The sequence below is a fragment of the Cnephaeus nilssonii genome (assembly GCF_951640355.1).
Source record: "Cnephaeus nilssonii genome assembly, chromosome: 12".
NCBI classification, from domain to species: domain Eukaryota; kingdom Metazoa; phylum Chordata; class Mammalia; order Chiroptera; family Vespertilionidae; genus Cnephaeus; species Cnephaeus nilssonii.
The window spans coordinates 52,439,349-52,460,722 of NC_137083.1; the positions used below are offsets into that span (position 1 = coordinate 52,439,349).

A 21,374-nucleotide genomic window follows, 5' to 3' on the forward strand; every position below is an offset into this window, starting at 1 on the left:
CTCAATTGCTTAAAACTTGGTAAAAAATTGTTCATTTCTCTTGGCAGAAATATCTCATACTCAAGTTTGGATCCAAGGTAAGCATTTCTGGCACATATGGTTTTAAAAAAAAAAAAGATCTCTTTGAATTAAGACAGCATGGAAAATACACATTCATTTAGCCCATTTCCAAAAGTTGATTTCTAGCAGTTTAACCATATTTGACAGTATTATTCTTAGCACATGTGGTAGAACTGTTGTGTTGCTCTCTGTAAGGTAACAGATATCTAAAATCAAGATGAGCTGTGAGTCAGACAGACTGAAAGTAGCAAAATTCCAGATGCCTTGTACAGGCTTCTGTAGGCCGGGCTCAGGTTTAGTAGAAAAACAACAAGACGACATGGAACAAGTTTGAAGAAAGGAGACATATTTTAGCACCCAATATATTTCTATTTCCCCTTGAGTGACAAGTGATGTCTGCCTTACTCTGAGTGAAAAAGTTTTTTAAAAATCAGACAAAGCATGTATTCAAACAAATAAAGATTGATGGAAATTTTAATGTTTTCTGAATCCCCACACTTGGGTTTTTCTTTTCCCTTGCTCAATTAACTCAAGCTAACTTGAATATAGGGACACTCAAGTTTTTTAGTATTGAAACACCCAATTATTGATTTTTCAGCCACATTTCCACCCTCAAAATCAGCTATGAGAAGGGATGGCCGGCCCTCATCATATTTTATGTTTATAGACTCAACATTCAATACATTTGTGTGTTACATACATAGAAAATGCCATATTGTAGGCTCAACTAATTGTTATTGAATGGATGGCTAGGTGGGTGGGTGGATGGATGCATGGATGGACAAGATGGACAAATGGATGGAAAGACATCCCATACCACCCCAGGCTGTGATTATACTGCAGTCATAACCACAAGGTCTGAAAGAGAGCTTATTCAATAAGAGATGTTTTAACTAAATTTAAAATGAATTTGTAATTCCCTCCCAAACACACTCCCTTTTAAAAAGCCAAAATCTAGTAAAATAATGAAAAATAAATAGAAATGCTTCTGGCATTGTGTACTTGTAGAAGTTAGCAGGAGTCACATCCTGCAGCTTTTGACAGCCCCATTCAACCATGCCAGTCACTGTTTTCTTACTTGCTCAATCTACAGCAAAGCAATATTTTCTCACTAAACCTTAACTGCTGGCCCTCAGACGAACTTGGGTCTAATCCCTAGACTCAGCTAAAATGCTCTTTTCCAACTCACTCTGAATCATGCCTTGGAATGAAATAACCCCTGGGACTCGTGATCGCTCTGATGATCCCAATGAATTTTGTGCCCAAAGCCTAATTAGAACACATCTTCCTAAATCACACCGAGAGTCTTTATCTTGGCAGACATCCTGGGAATTTGGGCTCCAGGACTAAAGGTCATCTTGGCATTAAAAGTCCTCCCTGTGCCTCACAGGGACTGGCAGTTTTTCTCCAGCTCTGGTGCTCCTGCCACCTGCTTTAGTTGTTCACGCTAATTAAAGACACAGCCTCCGCCTGCCCTTCTTGCCTGCCTGTCAGGTAGGGAAGGTCTGCCATCCTCACTGCCATACCTCGGCAAGTGTGCAAAGCGGAAAATGCAACACCGGGTCCATGTAGGGCTTTTCTCTCCTCCAGCACAGAACCCTGTCATCTCTTTTCTTCCCACTCAGACGACAGAATCCCACTCTCCTTTAGAGGAAAGAAAAGTCCCCGCCCTGAAGGCGTTTCCAGAAATACAATAGTGCTTCTCAAACCAGCCAAGGAAGCAAACTGAAACTTCTCCCGCCTGCCTTGGCCACAGACTGCTTCAACGAGATCTCTTCCGAGCCAATTTCCACAAGAACTTTCCAGACATGCCAGCACTAAAGGCAGGATTGAGGAGTAGTGGCAAATGCCTCACCACAGCTTCTTCGTGCTGGGTGTTTGTACATGCATGGGTCTACACGCCTGAGCACAGTGTCATCTGGAACCGGAGGACAGGTTAGAGAACATCACTACCAAAAATAAAGTGACACGAAACGAAATTAATAGTATCAGTTAGCTTAATAAACATGCCAGCTCCAGAGATGATTTTTTTAAAATTCTCACCCAAGGATATTTTTCCCATTGATTTAGAGAGAGTGGAAGGGAGGGAGAGAAGAGAGAGAGAGAGAGAGAGAGAGAGAGAGAGAGAGAGAGAGAGAGAGAAACATCTATGTGAGAGACACATTCATTGGTTGCCTTCCACTCGCTCCCCAACCTGGGCCAGGGTTCGAACCTGCAACTGAGGTAGAAGCCCTCGGCTAGGAATCGAACCCATGAACCCTAAGTCCTCGGGCTGACATTCTAACCACTGAGCAAACCAGCCAGGGCAAGAAGTGATTTTTAAGATACAAAGAAAATGGTCATCTGTAAGGAGCTAGAAAAAAGAGCTGATGGATAAGAGTTTGTTACTGTTCACTCAGTACTGTCCCAAGGATAGACACATGTCTATGAACTCCAGGAGAGGAACAGCACCTGTGTCTTCAGCACGTGGCACCAAGTACTTAGTTACATGCTCAGTTAATGTTCTCAAATGGCAGAGGTGAATATGCAGGTGTGTGGGGAAAATGTGTATATATAAACAACACACACACACACACACACACACACACACGAGATCCAGAGGCAATTATCAGGCCTTCCCAGAGTTCAAGACTCTCCCCAAATACCAATGCTCTGATTCTCTCATGATCATCAATCAACTATCAGATTTAGAATTAGGTTGCCCAGATGCCTGTATACCTTCCAAGTATCATTCTAGAAGGTCGATATTAGGACATCTATCCATAATATTTTTAAGGTAATTTTAAATTAATATATTGGAATGCTGATTTTACAACCAGTGCTTTTAGGTTTGGTTAGTATCAATTTCCCCTTCAGAAAATATGGTGAACCATTAAATCAACTGTGTGGATCTGCCAGGGCTGAAAACCAGGCTCACTAGCAAGTCAATCTTTAATCCTTTGCTACAAAAGCCATCAGGGCCAAGGTGTGTCTGCATTAGGTTTGGCAGCTGCTGTATGCAGAATTGCTATTTCCTTCCCTCTCTGAGGTTCAAACATGTGAGCAAAATCAAGATTTCACCCCAGGCATCACTCACAAGACCTCACTGGGGAAGATGAGCCAACAACAGGTCTTTAAAATCAAGGATCACATTAGTATGTCTCAGCTGTCAATCACACATAATCAGTCTCACAAACAATAAACCGAACACTTTCTTTTTGATGAGTAAAGTTTTATTTTTACACATTGATGGAAAGATGGCAGGCATGAATAGGTTAATAAATAATTCGGTGGAGGGAAAAATGGTAATTTTTTTAAAAATAGATTTCCCTGATTAAAATAAAGTCCCAGGTAACCAACCTTCAATCTCCTGCTCTCAAGTGCTAAGTGACTCCTATCTGCCAAGTCCTGTACCAGATAATAGAGGGACACAAGGAAAAGAGGTATAGCTCACGCCTTTGAGAAGCTTATCAGTGTGTCGGGTCAATAAACACGCCCCCAAAAATCATTTTAATCCAAAAATAAAATCTAAATATCAATGAAAGACAACAATGCAAAAGAAGAACAAAAAAGAAGCAAGTGATTAAATGTAAGATGAGTGTCAAATATTAGCGTTTAGATGTGGGAGATAGGGGTCCTCAAGGCTCAAATATTTACAGAAAGTTTCATGAAAAAGCAGATGCTCATCTAGACCTTGAAGAAGGGGTGAGGCTGGCAAACGGGAAAAGGCATTCTACATGAGGAAGCTAGTTTGGCATGTTCTGGGTACACCACAGATCAAACATGTGGATCACGTTGGCCGGGATTGGGAGTTCCTTCATGACAGTCTAAACTCATAGGCTTTAGCTCTTCATAGTAATAAAGCATTTGCACAAAGGAAAGTGGTGTTTTCAGAAGATTAATCTGGCAGAGGTATACATACTCGACTGGAGTTGGACAGAGACTGGTGGCTACAGCAAAACTACAGGTGCAACTGGCCTGGGACACAGATGGGGAAAATGTTCAAGGAATGCACTGGGGGAGGGGAGGAGGGGACATTCAGAGAAAAATGATCAGGCCTTGGCAACTGACTGGCTCCCTGCCCCAAAACAGAACCAAGCATCAAGAATAAACCTTGGCTTTCACAGTGGAGGACCATTAGGAAGAAGACTCAAGTGTGGATAGAAGATGATTTTATGAGTTTTAAGCAGACTGAGCTGACATAATAATGTGATAACTGGGTAGAAATGGTCAGGAAGCATCTGGGCCATATTCTGCTGGACCATAATGAGACCAGGGCATAGACTGGGAATATCTGAGTAGAGCAGATAACCTGGCCATTGGGGTGATGGAGAGATCTCAGAGGGAGGATGGCAAATGCTGGAGAACACAGTAAACATCCAGGGGTGGAAAGATACGAGAGCCATTGACAGAGACAGAGAAGTACATCGGAGAGGCAGAAAGACAAGCAAGCTCAGAGAGTGGCACGAGAGCCATGGGCAGCAACAGCCCTACTGAAGAAGAAACAAGAATGAAGATGCCTGAGAAAGGACACAGGACCTGAACCAGCTGGCTCCTCGAGGGAAGTATCTCCCTAAACTGTGAGGACAGAAGCTTGATCACAAGGGGCCAGGGAGAGATGGGAAACAGGAATACGCATCTGATGGAAGGAGACGACAAATATGAGTAACCACATGGTTGCTCGTAGAAGCACTAACAAAGCAGTAGATGCAAGATTAGCGTGAGCAGAAGTGGCACAGCCCCCCAAGAGTCCCATCCCTGCCCCGTCAGGGGGAACACTTTCCTGTCTTCAAGAGAGGATAGACATCCTGCGGTGAAAAGCCTGCCTCCTCTTGTACAAGGCCAACCCCCCAGGGTCCTGCAGGAGAAAGCTATCCCGTGGTACCAATGACGGGCAAGGGGTTTGAAACCTGTCATTCCAGCACAGAAGCCATATGGCTGCTGTTCCTCCCCTGCAGTGCTGGTTCCAGCTGGCAGGGGTTAAACATTTCCAAGAGGGGATGAGAGAGGAACCTCCTGGGTTTCCAGGCAGAGCAGCCAGGGCTGCTGCAAGGAAATAAGAGAGATGTCAGGTGGCGGTGATGCTCAACTGAGGCGGAGCCAGCGCTGCACCACAGGCAGCCAGGAGCGTGTGCTTTGTTTGTTTTCACCTCATTGCTCCCAGATCTCGCTGGTATCGTTCAGTGGAAGCTCTATCTGGTTTCTATCTGCTCCCTATCAGGAACCGGATTTAAATCAGTGGTTTTTGCACTTACTGATTTCCTCATCTCATCAGGGGTTCCTAAGTAAAGGGTTCCTTTTTTCTGACGTGAGACCTTCCCTCCAAAGACACACGTCAATAATGCAGCCAATGCAGATGCAGACTTTTACAAAGAAATGCGTAAAAATATGTCCCGAATGCCTGCATTTGTCCACTGAAAGTCACAGTGACCTTCTTCGTTCAGAACATCAACTTGCAGAGTGAACTTGGTTGCACGATACTTAACCATGGGGGCAGCTGAAGTACACAGAAGGAAAGCATTTTAGCAAAGGTCAGGCAGCACCCGGAGCCCAACCCTCTCTTTGAACTATCTTTAGTTATTGGACGTGAATTAATGCACTGGTTCTACTAAAGATCGGTACGTTCCCTTGAAAGAAAATGTCTGTTGTTCATTTCTACAAATTAGCAGGAGACATGGGGGTGTTATCAGAAAAGCTGGTGATGAAGTTGTAAGTGACAGTATCCTAGGCAGGACTCAAGTCTGTCAAGTGGAAGGGGACAGATAATCCGGGGGAGGCAGCAGCAAGAAAAAGCCTGACGTCCAGGGTGAGCCAGAGCAGGAGTGACCACAGCCCCCAGCAGCCGGGAGAGCAGTGAGAGGGAATTTCTCTTTCTGGGGAGGCCAGGGAAGGACGAACCATGGCAGGGCTTCTCTGACACCCTTCACAACTAAAACTGCTCTCTCCAACCACTCAAGTACAAGAGGGGGACATGACAGTTTCACTTCTTCAAATTAAAAAAAAAAAAAAATGACTCCAATATCTCCAAGTGGATAAAAATCACTGCTTCACTTCCTCGTCTCCTTCAAATATTTAGCCAGCTGAAACCTGGATATCTGTTGCTTGAAACTTTAAGATACTTATCTAAAAAGAACTGGTCCCTTTCTGACCGACCTGTTGTGTCTTTTGCTAATAAAAAGATACAGTAAAGAGCTAATTCAGCTCAACTGAGATGTTTGAGAAGTTTTTCTTTAAGAGGTTTCCACCTGCTTTAGAAACGGCCTTTGAACCCCACCTGAACCACCATAGGGAATTTAAATCCTACTGCTTGGTCGTCGCCCTACATGATCTGCAGGTGCATCTTTTTATGAATGCAAATCACAGAAGCAAATTTAGAAACTGTTTTTGGAATATGTGACCTTTGGAGAGTGAATCTGCAAGCTGAACCCTGGGGAGGTTGTTTACAAAATCCTTACACTGGAGGAATGCTCAGTGACTCTTGTCTCCAAGTGACCTCCGGGGCCTTTAAGGTATCTAGGGGTTAAGGCTTTGTTTCCCAGTTCAGAGAACACCATGCTGTCTCTCCTACTTTAACTTTCCCTGGGAAACTATTTTAGTCTTCCCTCATTTGCAGCCATAGGGACATCTTCATCATGTTCACGCTACATTTATCACTGAGATACACATCCATTTCTTCTAGCCCTATCCTTTCTGGAAGCAGAGCTCATAAGCACCTTGCTAAGAAACTGGCTAAGACAGAAAATCCTGGAAGAAGAGCAATCAGGGGATAGGATAGGGGGAGAAGGGGAAAAGGTGTGTTTGGTTTGGACCAAGCTAAATCTGCGATAAGGCATCCACCGATTAGGGCAAATACCTTCATCCCCATTCAGAAGAGAGGTCCAGGTTGGAGATACAAGTTGAGGGGTGGGGTCATGGCATGTGGATGGAATTGTAGGTGTGGGGATGAATAAGGGTTGGGGAGAGAGTTTATAGAGCAGAGGGTGTAGGACTCAACCTCAAGACAGGGATGGCAGCAAAGCAGAGAAACCCACTCCTGAGAAGATGGTGTCACTGAGCCTGAGGGAATTGGGTGCTTCAAGAAAGAGGAAACCTAATGTCAAAAGCTGCAGGGGGCAAGGGGGCGGGGGGGGCGGGGGAGAGAGACAAGAAAAGAAATGGGAAGTTCTTGTTGACCTTGGTTAGAGCAATGATAGTTTTTTAACCCACTAATCTCTAATCAAAGCCTTCCCATCAACCACTGAAAAGACATGTGTGTTCTCTTTGTGTTTCTCTCTCTCTCTCTCTCTCTCTCTCTCTCTCTCTCTCTCTCTCTCTCTCTCTATTTCTCCACTCCCCCTCAGGTTCTGACTGTATTTCAACTGTGCAGGTCCATACATCCTTTGAGGGCTCATCACTTGACCCTGAATGTCCACTTGTCACCACCTCTCTTCTCCTTCTGAAATCCCAGTTCCAGGTGCTGTTCCTGCCCCCAGCTTCCTCTGTCCCCCCTGCTCACTTCATGCCATGCAGAATCTCTGCCAGTTTAAGATGTCTTCTCATGACTGATAAAACCTCCCTCCTTCCTCAGTCTTTTCAATCTATCCCACCTCAGACAGGTGGCACATGAATATATACTACCAGTGGATTTTAAATACAAATGAACAAAATCAAACAGGAAAATAATCAAAATACTTTTCTAAGCATAAAACAAATAATGGAAAGTCACAAAGAATAAAATAGATTTTACTATGTGATCTAAACTAGCAAATAGAAGCAAATCAAATATAAAATAAAAATTCATGAGACAAGTGAGAAACAAATTTGTAGCAAATAGTATAATGTTACTACCCTGAATCAATATTTTTAATAATCTAATAAATCAATTAGAATACCAATAACAACCCAATTGGGCAAAGAGCAGCTGATACACAAAGCATTCAAATACAAATAGATTTAAAAAATATAAAAACTAATTTTACTTTTCTGGTAGTAAAATAATTAAAACTAAAAAAAAAAGTCCATTTTTTTTTGCTTATTAAGTTGGACAACTCTTTAAAGATAATATTCATTTATGCTACAAGTTCAGAGAAATAAGTAACTGGCATATACTTATCATGGGAAATAACCCAGTAATCCCATTTCTCTGAATCAACCCCAAAGAAATAATGCAGATAAGATCTGTATGCAATATTACTAGTAAGTGTCACATTATTTATAGCAGTGAAAACTTAATATACTATAGAGGACTGATGAATTATAGACATTTTAATCATATAGTCAATATTTTCACCTAGATGCAAAGGGGGGGAGAGATAAGTATCTTTAATCTAAAAAGAACATTTATAAATCAACAATAAATCTATAAAAATGACCAGACATGGACAGGCAATTCACAAAAAAATAATAAATAAGCAGTAATTTTTAAAAATGTATCATAAAGTAATGAAAGATGATAAAACTAATATCTATCCCTAAATTATCATATTGGAAAATATCAAAGTGCATTTTTAATATAACCATGAGTATATTAATGTCTACATACAAGTAAATGTAATCAAAAGACTAGAAGACTATTCACCAAAATGCTAAAAACAATCATTTCTGGGTACTGAGATTATCCTTGATTTTATTTTCTTCATATTGCTTATCTATATTTTCCAAAGTTCTACCATGAACGTATATACCTTTTGTGATGAGAGAAATGTTTCCAATTGTTTTCAACAATATATAGAAGAGAAAATCCACAAGCGATAATGTTAAAGAGTATAAAGAATGTCTATCCTTTCCTTCCTCAAAGCAAAGGGCATCCATCCAGGAAGACCCTTCCCACTCACTTCTTTTAAAAAACAAAGAGAATTACTAATTAGCAAATGAAGGGATTTTGCCTTTCCCTCCTGTTTGGCATCTTCCTGATTTGGCTGGGCTATCTGGCCTTTTAGCTAGAAGGAGTCTGGAATGTGAATTCAACCCCATTAACTCTGGCTCAATAGACCAGATATATCCAGTACCTGCTAGTGTAAAGAGCTTGCTGGATGCTATAGGGATACAGATCTGGAGGAGATAGTCCGTGCCCTCAAGGTCTGTAACCAGATAGGATAACCAGCTACACACGCCTACAACCCCAGGCAGAAGATGGGGAGCACAATGAGAGGGAAGCAGGAACTAAAAGAGCCCATTTAACGGAGACCATTGGGAGGGCAGGGCACCGATGACAACCTCAAGAAATGGGGTTAGACCTGGAGAGACCGAAAGGGAGAACAGTCTTGCCGGGCATAACAGTAGGAGAAAGGGTCCATAAAAACGAAAGCACAGTGCTTGGTCTGCAACAGCAAGTGATGCATTTACTAGAACAACAGTATCTACTCACTGGGTGGTTATGAGAACTAAAAGAGTGCATCACATCAAGCACTTAGAACAGTGCTCAGCACACAGAAAATGTTCAATGACCATTTAGTGCTGTGGCTTTACTGCTACTACTGTTATTACTACTACGGCCCCAGCTGCTCCTTCTATTTTTGGTGTGGAGAAGTGATGGCAGAACACGAGACTGGAAAAGTGATTTAAGATCATACTCTGAAAAGCCTCAGATGCCACAGACCATAAACTATTTTTGACAGAGCTTATGTGATCAGAGTTTTACTTTGGGAATATTAATCGGATGGTAGTATAGAATGGCGTGGAGTGGAAATAGAATTTAGGGACACCAGATAAGAAAAGTAAAGTGTGGAAAGTGCTTGGCCCTAAGAGGCTGTGTAGTAAAGAGGTGTGAAGAGGACTGGGGCAAGGAGGTGACCAGAGAATTGTGGTGACACAGGGTGGTCAGAAGGTGGTGCTAGAGAGGGAAGGGCAGGGAGATAAGGTGACTGAGAGCGTGTGGATCAAGATGCTGGAGCACCCCCCAGGGAACTGCCCTATAGGGCGGTGGGAAGCAGGTAGGTCTGAGGATCAGAAGAGAGGTCGGGCTGGTGACCACAACTGAGTGTCACTCAGATGGAAGTAGTGACAGTGGTAGTCATGGTGGCAGAGGCCAAGTAGTGGATGAGAGCCCTGGAAGGGGGGTTGGGGGGAAGAGGTGTAAGAGAAGAGAAGACAGCTCAGAGTAGAACCATGCTTTGGGAATGTCCACATGTGGTGGCCAGAGGTGGGAGGAGGGATTGTGGAGGGAGGGGCAGTGCACAGAGCCAATGGAGCAAATGCACTGCCGTTTTCTCAAACGAGCACATGACTGCTCCAGGAGAATGGAGCCCTCCCATCCCATGGCAGTTCTGCCCACCCACCCCCTCACCCACTCTTCCCATCCTCCTCCACCTCCATCGGTAACCACCGATGCACACCGTGTGTGGATCAGCACCGGTGGGAAGGTAAGAGGAGGAATATGTGGCACTTTGTAAAAAGCGAATCAGTTAATGACCACATAATGGAGCGCACTCGTATTCTTCACTAAAGGTGGTTACCTTAAGCCCCAAATATTTAAACTCCTGCATGAACACCTGAGCAGTGGTGGCACTGCTGAGAGAATGTACAACTTTGAGTCTAAAGAGCCAGTTGGGATTGTGTTCCTATTTCTGGCTGTGTGCTGTGAGTCAAGTCCAGAACCTCCCTGGGCCTCATTTCTATCATCTCCAAAACGGAGACCATGATACCCAGACCTCTTAGCGTTACTGTAAGGATTCAATGGAGAAATATGTTCACTGTGCTCAGCACAGTGCCTGGGCATAATAAATAATGGAGTTTGTCTATTACGTATATTAAAGAAGGCCTTGCCAATACATATTCTTTGTTACTTTTCTCTCCCCTGCTTGGAAAGAACATCACATTTTGCCCACCACCCCCACCCCCACCCCCCCCCGCAAGATTTTCAGGGTCTTTGCCTCCATCATAGAGGCAAAAAGTAGGAATCATTGATCCAAAGGCTCTCTCTCCATCAAAGACTGGCTGCACATTTTGTATCCCAGGGAAAATATTACCAAGGGCAGTCTGGGCATATCTATGAGTCTGAGTCCCTCGCAGGGTCACGGATGATGACTATGGCACAGCCAAGCCATGCATCCCATTGAGCTCATCGGGTATGGAGAGCCCAGCACTGGGGGCTGGCTCCTGCCTGGGTCACAGGGCACTGGCTGGTCAGGTGGACCCCGCAGGCATCCACAAGGAGGGACCTGGACAGGTCCTAAATCTCCACTTAATTGAACTACAACTGTCGGATCCCTGCCCATCATGGCTATCCGTGGGAGACGCTGCAAACATGGTATTTGGCCTTGTACCTTCTGGAGGCTACAAGAATCCTGCTAGCATAGGCAATAATTCCAGCCAGACACATTTCCAATCCCACAGCAAAGCGACAAGGTCCCATGATTGAAGAGGAGGAGGGGCAGCGATGGGCAAAGACAAGCTAACATCTTCACCACAGAGCACACGTCTGAAGAGCAGCCTGGCTCCTGGTGGGAGGGAACAGCCCTGAATGAAGATACAATACCTCGAGGAAAAACCTCCTTGTGAATTGGTTAGCCATTTAAATGGCCGAATTACTGACGACATAATTAGGGCAACATTTCTCCCCCTGGAGCTCCTGTATGAGAATTAATGGACCCTTCTCAGAGAGCCAAGCTCGAGCTAATAGCATTTTCTTTCCCTCAGACCGTTTAAATCATTAATCCCTTTCCAAGCTGGCATTTGTGTTTGCGTCTTCTGGCCCCGGAGGTCAAGACTCCATCAGGCTGCCGTTTGCTCTCTGGCACACAGTATCGGTGGGCATGTGTCAGGACAGAGAGAATCTTTTCTGGTTCTTACGTACAGATACACGGAGGGGTGGGGAGTACTTAGCTCTAATCATTAATGGAAGGAGCCCTAGCGGGGACGGGGAGCAAGCTCCATTGGTGCCCTGCAGTCTGCCAGAACTTGTGTGTGTGTGTGATAAACAATTCATAAAATTTACCATTTTAATCATTTTTAAGTGTACAGTTTAGTGACATTAAGTTCACGCACATTGCTAGGCAGCCATCACCCCCATCCATCTCCAGAACTCGTTCGTCTTCCCAAGCTAAAACGCTGCATCCATTAAACACTAACTCCCCATTTTCCTCTCCCTCCAGCCCCAGGCAACTGCCATTGTACTTTCAGTCTCTATGAATCTGACTGCTCTGGGGACCTCATATAACTGAAATCATACAATATTTGTAACTGGCTTGTTTCACTTAACATATCTCAAGGTTCATCCATGTTGTCGGCTGTGTCAGAATTTTATTCCTTTTTAAGCTGAATAATATACAATATCCAATTGCATGTATTTACCACATTTTAAAATATATTCATCTGAATTTCTGTGTTTTACATTTATGACTAGCAATTATGAAACTCTGTATTGAGGTAAAATATGCAGATCGTTTAACCATTTTTGAATATATAACTCAGAGGCATTAAGTTCATTCACACTGATGTGCAACCATCACCACCATCCACCTCCAGAACTTTTTCATCTTCTTAGCTGAAACTCCACACCCATTACACACGATCTCCCATTCCTTCTGCCCCCAACCCTGGCAAGCATGCCTGCCATGACTTCTAACTGCACCCAGTCTCAGCTCATTTTCTTTCTTTTTTTAATATATATTTTTTAATTTCAGAGAGAAAGGGAGAGGGAGAGAGATAGAAACATCAATGATGAGAGAGAGTCATTGATCAGCTGCTTCCTGCACACCCCCTACTGGGGATCGAGCCCATAACCCGGGCATGTGCCCTTGACCGGAATTGAACCTGGGACTCTTCAGTCCACAGGCTGACGCTCTATCCACTGAGCCAAACCAGCCAGGGCCAACCAGCTCATTTTTATTGGGCTCTTGGTGTAATTCACCACTTGCAGCCAGAGGTTGGAAAACCAAATGCACAGGAACAATCTAGATGTAAGTTCTTTTGGTTTCATTGCAATCTTTCTGGATAAAAAAAAAGAAGAAGAAGAAAAATAAGAGCAAGTGTCCCTCATTTAGATTACTCATTGTTACCTCCTATAAGAAAAAAAAATTACAAATATCACCCACCTGTCAGTGAAATAAGAATTCATGAAACTACCATCTTCTTAAAGAGAAGAAAAATAAGTCCAGTTAAGCATCTCACTTTTGGCAACAGAGCCACTTTCAAATTTGTACATTGTGTGTGTTTATTAGATTTTAACAAAGAGGAGGAATTTCATATAATTAAATCCCCAGAGGATACCCACACAACCCCATAAATGTCACAGAGGCATATTGACAGAGGCATAAAAAGAAACACTAATTAAATCCCAATTTCCTCCAAATACTGCCAGATCTTTCAGGTGTGCGTTCACTTCCTGGATTGTTGAGCATTTACTCGCATGGTTCCAGATGTCAGAGTGGGTGCTGCAGAAGGCGGAGGGGTCTGGGACACGCTCTTGTGAGCAGTGAAGTGTCCCTATGCAGTTGGGATGCACCTTCCCAGCCTAGGAAAGTGGAATGGAGCTAAAGAGACATGGGAAGGGGGCTTAACCAGGAGAAGTGGCGGGAATAACTGAGGACTTTTCTGGAAACATAGAAATGTAATATAAGTTAAGAATTGTGAACTGGGAGTAAAAAAAAAAAAAAATGAAGGAGAAGGGGAAATAAAGATGAACAGAGAAAGAGAAAAGAAAGAAGGATGGTATGCCTGACCAGTTTGGCTCAGTGGATAGAGCATCAGCCTTCGGATTGAAGGGTCCTGGATTCGATTCTGGTCAAGGGCATGTACCTTGGTGGTGGGCTCTATCCCCAGTAGGGGCGTGCAGAAGGCAGCTGATGGATGTTTCTCTCTCATCCATGTTTCTAACTATCTCTCTCCCTTCCTCTCTGTAAAAATTAATAAAATGTATTTAGAAAGAAAGAAAGAAAGAAAGAAAGAAAGAAAGAAAGAAAGAAAGAAAGAAAGAAAGAAAGAAAGAAAGAGAAAGAAAGAAGGGGTGTCGTCTGGTAAGGGCTAGAAGCTAGAAGGGGCGGGGCACGCTAGAAGGGGCAGAGCTCTGAACACTGCCACCTGTACTGGTCAGCAACCTCGTCAATGTCAGGGGAAAGCTTTTCCCCACCATCCTCAGGCTGTCACTTAGCACCTAGCATTGGAATGAGCCAAAATGGTGAACGAATACAAGGAATGGAACTAAGAAATGGAAGCCCTGGCCAGGGCTCAGTTGGTTAGAGCGTCATCCTGTACACCAAAAGGTTTCAGCTTCAACCCTCAGTTGGGGTGAATATGGGAGACAACCGATCAATGTTTCTCTCTCATATTGATATTTCCTCTCTCTCTCTCTCTCTCTCTCTCTCTCTCTCTCTCTCTGTCCCCTTTCTCTCTTCTTCTCTCTCTAAAATCAATAAACATATCCTCAAGTGAGGATTGGGGGCGGGGGGGGGGGGGGAGACAGAGAGATGGAAGAAACAGAAGAAGGTGTCCAGGCTCCTGGGAGAAACAATGAAGGCCTCCCCCCATCTGATGTTTCATCAGAAAGAAAGGGTGGATGTGGCATGAAGGGACCTGGACTGTTGTAGTGACCAGGTGGGTAGCCCTTCTTCCCTCACTGTTTCTCACCATCTCCCCATGCTGAGAGCTCTGGCAAGTGAAGTGGTTTTTCTTACCAAGGACCATCGCTGCTCCATTATAGATGTACGAGTCCCCTGAGGATGTGCCCTAAGAGTAGCTGAGCAGAACTGAATGGGACCATTTGCCTTTCCGTTGGCTTAGGACAGGTGAGGCAGTCGATGGCAACATCAGAAGTACAAGGCCCTGCGATTCTGATCAACAAGAGAGAGCATCCTAGTGGAGCAGTAAGGATCTGAGTGGCAGCTACTCCTTCAGGATGCTCTCTCTTGTTGATCAGATTTCTGATCCCAAGTGTGTGGCCAGGAAGAAGGGAAAGAAGAGAGGACACCTCCCCACCTGCCTTCAGCAGAGAATTGAAGGGGGACCATGTGGGGTCTTCCAGTCCTGCTTAGAGTAAGAAGTTAGGGAGCATCGAGGAGAAAGAGCCCAGAAAGCAAGGAAGGAAGGATCCAGCATTGGCCAGGGAAGCCCTGGAAAGGGATATGTTTACTGATTTTAGAAAGAGAAGAAGAGAGAGGAGAGAGAGGAGAGAGAGAGAGAGAGAGAGAGAGAGAGAGAGAGAGAATATATCTATATGAGAGAGAAACATTGATAGGTTGCCTTCTATACTCGCCCCAACTGGGGGTTGAAGCTGAAACCTTTTGGTGTACAGGATGATGCTCTAACCAACTGAACCCTGGCCAGGGACCCCCAAAGACCCCTGAGGTAAGCCTGGGCATCGGGAAGCTCGCACTTCAGCTCTGCCTTGGAGATGCCTTGGGAGCAAATAGCAACATTCTGGGAATCTGTCAATGGAACAGGAAATGTCATAGACCCAGGCATCATAAACAATCAGAGACTGGCTTGATCGCTTTGAGGAAAAAGACCATCGATAAGAACCCCTTCTCTGAAACACCATCTTAGCCCCCCCCCCCCCACACACACACACACACACTATGGGGTTCCACTTTTCCCAAAAATAGGTATTTTCCAATGACACCTCTCTCACCACCACCCCCTTGGCCCCAAAACAGCTTTCTATTCCCATATCCTGCTGACAAAAGGCCACATATTTCTACAAAATTTAGGTATGCATGCAAGCAAGGTGGACTTGGAGGTGGTTTAGAACAGGGTCAATATCCTGGCCTGTCATATGAGTTCTCTCTCAATGTCTTTTTCAACTGTACTCTTGCCACTGAGCCAATCAGCCACTCTGATTAATCTTCTTTACAAGAAAAAAAAGGACTCTTGAAGTTTTTACACGGATTACGTATCTGTCAATAAATTCTGCTCAAATGCTCATAAGGACTTGGTTCTCTTTCCACCATATTTGCTTATCTACAGGGCTTTTCCCTCCAATAGGATTGGAAAAGCTTATGTCCTCCCACGCCCTATTCTGATGACCATAAATCTCAAATTAGTGAGATAAGAACTATTGGGGACTCAATAATATGCATTTAAAATAAAAATAAACTTAAAATGAACTCCTAGAAAATTCTACCCAATTTTAGTTTGCACACATTCTGACCTTAGATCTCTCTTCAGAGAAAGGGAGGGGGTGGTGCCTTGGGCTTTGAGGAGCATCCGAGATGCCCTGCCTCTGACATTGCTGCATGACAGTCCCTGGCTCCTGAAAGCCCACTGGCATCAACTCACCCTTTGTTAAGCGCAGATGACGAGCAAGGGCCCAGAGGTAGACGACCTTGGTCGGTTCTGCTGCTTAGCTCTCAGCCTCTGTGAGGACTGGTCATAGACCTACTCCTTAGACTTGGGAGGAAAAGATACAAAGCCCATGGCAAATGCTTAGTCCTGTTACTGCCATTATAACAATATCAATTACTATTACTATTCCTTTTAAGCCAGTAATTCTCAATTCCCCTAGTGATGCACTATGACGTACAAGTAAACGGGGAGAAGAGGAGCGGGCTGAGAGCTCCCACTGTAAGCTTCCTCTCTTCAGAACAATGCTCTAACCTCGCAAGTCTCAGACTTAATATGAATTTGTTGTAATTAAATGACTTTGCTGCATGACTGAGAAACCCTACAGCACGACAAGCCTGTGGGGGTGAGATGAGGAAGATCCACTTAAGATTTTTTAAAGAGACGGGGTGGAAGACAGTGCAGAGAAAACACACTTAAACACACTGAAAAATTTTCCAAATAATGCTAGAGTGATTCCAGAGGGTCATCGGGGACAACTGGGTAAAGGGCATATAGGACCTTTCTGTGATGCTACCAGTAACTCACAATAAAAAGTTGAAGAGCCTGGATGATGTTGCTCAGTGGTTGAGCATCGACCTATGAACCAGGAGGTCGCAGTTCTATTCCTGGTCAGGGCACAGGTCCCTGTTGTGAGCTCAATCCCCAGTAAGGGGGGGCGGCGGAGGGGTGCAGGAGGCAGCCCATCAATGATTCTCTCTCATCATTGATGTTTCTATCTCTCTCTCCCTCAGAAAAACATATATATATATATATATATATATATATATATATATATATATATATATATATATATATATATTTTAAGTTAAAGAAATAAATCTGCCAAGATCCCAGGTCCCTAAGATTCTATTAAAATGAGTCTGGGCTCCATCAGCAAGCTGGATCTCCCAGCATCCCCCCTGGGCCCAGGCTTACTAAAAGCAGGAACTGTTTCTTTTCATCTCTGCATGCCCAGCGTAGCGCCATGCCTGGCATGCTGCAGAGTTGCAACAAATGCTGCATCAAGGTATAAAAACATTAATCTTTTTCCCCAAGGCCCTCGCCCCTGAAGACTAGCTGAAAGCACTCTTCCCCTTGGACTCCATTGCAGACATGGAGGGTTTTGCTTCATTTTTTTCTGTGGCTTTGGAAACCTCAACCGCTGTCAGCTGCCAGTGCCCAGCCAGGAAAGGTTAACGGGAATGGAAACCAGGCACCGTTAGGATTTTGACACAAGATGAAGTGAATGAGCAGAGGAAGTGGCCCCCTGCAGAAACCAAAGGCAAAGCCAAGACTGTTTGCTAAGAAAACATTCCCTGCTCACCAACCCCCACAGGTAGCTTCTTCTTAGGACCTCGTAATAATCCTTGAGTATCTGGGATCTGCCAGACCGTGAGCTAAATGTGCTCACGAATAAGGAGACGACATATCCTTTCATGGAGCATTACAGCAGGACAAGCCCAAGTGACTGCCCAGACAAACAAGAGAAATGAAACAATTACGGCACCTGCTCATGCGAGACGCCAGGGTGGGCATGCCCGGCTCCAGAGGGCCGCTGTGCTCGCCTCTCTGCACCCTCCCAAGCTGAATACCTCACTTTAGTTCCCCCAACTGTACTGGAGCGCCACTCAAGATTCACCCCACAAAGGCCCAAGATCTCTCACACCCCCCATCCTCCCTCATGCCCTACAGTTAGACTTCATATCTGATGGCTGAGCCAGCACACAGTATAGAGGCCCATCATATCCGAAGCAAGCTCCCAGATGGACAGCTCCTTCAGGCCCTGGGACTAAGGGAAGTACGCTCCTCACCACATCACCCGGTCCTGTGTCAAGAACAGCAGGCCCCAAACAGTCCCTCGCTCTAGTGGTATTAAAATGGCCAAATTATAACAGCAGGCAGAGTGCCATCAAATTGTATTAGATTGCTCAGTCTGCTTCATGCTTCCATGTCTCTGGATCTATTTGTTCATCAGTTTATTTTGTTCATTAGATTCCACATATAAGTGAGATCATGTGATACTTGTCTTTCTCTGACTGGCTTATCGGGCAGGGGAGGGGGGGCCGGAAGAGACTAACCAAAGAACCTATATGAATATATGCATAACCCATGGACACAGACAATAGTGCAGTGAAGACCTGGGGTAAGGAGGCAGGTGAAAATGAAGGAAAAGAGGGGACATCTGTAATACTTTCAACAATAAAGATAAATCAAAAAAGAAAACGATCAGATTGAAAGGGGCTTGTGTTTGATTGATGTCGGTTCACAGGTGACTGCCCTGACGCATGGCAGGAGCACACACCACCAGGATTTAGAGCTGAAAGGTGGACAGGGCAGGGTTTCCACAAGAGATTCTCTATAATTCCCTACAAGAGAGAAATGAAGTAAAGGAATAGAGTCCAGGGTTTCTCTTCTCCCGTGGTCTTCTCTATGTCCCCTCAGGACGGAGTCCCAGTGAGAGAGGCTATGAAAGCCCCTGTCCCCTGCACACCATGCTGCTCTCTGCTGGGTCAGGTCTGGAGCTGTGGGACGGGGTCTGTGGAGAAGAAACTCAGCTTATAATTCCCACTGCCAAGTATTTAATGGGGAGTCTTTGTTCAGTTAACAGGTTTTGAAATCTGTAATAGGAGAGAAGGGGATGAGCATCCTGAGCCCACGTGGATTTTTTCCAACTGCCTCCCTCTTCCTGCAAAGTACAACATAGGGCAGTGATGACGAACCTATGACACGCGTGTCAGCACTAAATATTTAGGTTTTGGTTTATTAAATACAATTATATATAACAATTATACATTTATGTTATTTAGACTATAAATATCGCGAAATAATGTTTTTTCCTCAAAGTGACACACTACCCGAGTTCTGCTCAGTTTTTTGGCGAAGTTTGACACACCAAGCTCAAAAGGTTGCCCATCACTGACATAGGGAATACAGTCAACAATATTCCAACAACTACGTACGGTGTCAGATGGGTACGAGATTTAGCCTATAAAGTTATATAATGTCTAACCACTGGAATGTACACCTGAAACTACTATAATATGTCAACTGTAACTGGAACATGATTTTTTTTTAAATGTTCATGTGTGAGGATGTAGTCACATGCCAATGGGCAAGAGCCGGTCAGAGATGGTCTCCTGCTGTTCCCTGCTTTGGGTCTGAGATGTTGAAACTTGGAATAAGTTATGTCATGACTCCCCTCAGCAAGGCTGTGCTCCCTTTTCTGGGTCCAAGTAGCTGAGATCGTAAGGAGTGAGAGGGGGATGAGGAGACCCTAAAACTATACGTTTATTATTGGTAATCAATGTAATATTTATCAACCACTTCTGCAGTTTCCAGATTACGCCTGTCTCTAGCATTTTCTTTTATCTATACAGCACCGGGGGGTGGGCAAGAACCATTACCCACAGTTAACAGACAGAAGCAAACTTGCCCAAGGTCGCTTAGCTACCAAGTGGCAAACTCAGTACTCAGACCCAGGCTCTTGACCCAAACTCCCTGCCCTTCTCATGGCCAGGCAGCCTCCTGCGTTGACCTCAGAAGTTCAGGGGCAGAAACGTCACTTAGAAGAACATGAGGAGCTCTTCTTTGCTATCTTTCAAACCAAAATACCAAGAAAGAAATAACAACAGGACAACCTCATACTGTTTTGGATTTCCAACTTTTGTGATGGAAAAATGAGATGCTATTATTATAGATTCGTAAAGCTGTCCTGTTCCCTCTCTGCATGCCAGGCCTGGTGCTAGCCACAGGCAGGTAACCTTGACAAGCATTACACTTAAACCTTTCTGCTGTTAACTAAAATGCCCTCCTTGCTCTCCCAGCAGCAAATTAGAGAGACGCAAGCAGAACCTTCATTGTCCATTATGCAAAACCACATCAAGCCGTTCTTGTCTCTCCCCACGGTCTTTCCTTCTTGTCTTCCCTTCATTTGCACTGCCTGCACCCCACTTTTGCCACCACTCACTTCACCCTCACAATAATCAGGCTGCAGATACAATTATGGGGCTTAAGCTCCTCTCTTCCATCTCCTAGGTACCTTTGTTTTTGTTTTTGTGGTTTTTTTTTTTTGCCAAGAAAAATTAATTTGAAAAACCCCAAGGCAGTCAGGGGTCTTAACAGCAAAGTAAATTGGTCTAAATGTGAGGGTTGCCAGAGACCATAACTCCTAGTGAGCGTAGGGCACACTGGGGAAGGAGGAGGAGGTGGAAAGGAAGGACACCTGGGAGATGCTCATGTCTGGCCATACTGGGAAAATCTGAGCCCCAGCCGGTCCTCTTCCAGTGGTCCCCAGTATGATGGACCATAATCAAATCGGTTGAGGGCATAAGCTTCAGTTTCAATCTCCATTTCGTTTGATTCACCCCTAAATCCCATCTGAGTCTTTCTCTCCGGGTAAGAGTGATCTGGGCCCTCCTTGGTCTTGCCTCTAAAAAACAGAACACTGTCCAGACTGAGGTGGCTTTGCAGGCCGCTGTGAGATTTTTACTTTTATTTCACAGGCCCCTTCTGCCATGACCCTGGCAATCTTAGTATTATAGGTTTAACCCTTCCCCAGAGTACTGGCCAGAGAACTCAATAAAAAGATCTGAAAACAAATGTGAGGGGGCAGAGGTGGTATTTAAAGGTGAAATATGAGAGGAAGCTGGGAGACTGGTTCCTTAGTGGCTGGAGAACAGGGGCCCCGGTCATGACTCCAGGGCCTGTGCTGGCTGCTCTCTTGTTGTCCCGCCTGAAAGCATGAGCTTGCGAGAGCAAGCCCATGCCTCTGCTCCTGAGATGAAAGGCGCTTGAGGAATGATTCTTCCCAGTCCGGTTTGTTAGACAAGATAAAGGGCTCCTAGACAAGATGGCATGATGACAATGAAAAGATAGTCCTGAGACGTTAGAATAAAATCAGAGATAAGAGAAAATAACCTCAAAGAACATGACAAAATAGGTTAGGAGAAGGATAAATTCAGTAACTTTGCCAGTACTTCCCACATGCATGAATATTCTGGATCTTCTAAATACGAACAGCTCTCTGCTCCACAGAGCATTTAGTAAGTTCTTCAGAGGTGGAAGGAAGCTCATCAATGCCCCGGGTGCGGGGGGGAAGA

The 21,374-nt window shown here is 44.5% G+C and overlaps 1 protein-coding gene across 3 annotated transcripts in view; it reads right to left on the bottom strand.

Moving 5' to 3' along the window:
* The window catches only part of TMEM178B (transmembrane protein 178B), a gene marked incomplete at its 3' end in the record, with an annotated part of 362,039 nt that overhangs the window by 136,332 nt on the left and 204,333 nt on the right, over nt 1-21,374 (bottom strand). The gene's annotated exons all lie outside the window — the stretch shown is intronic.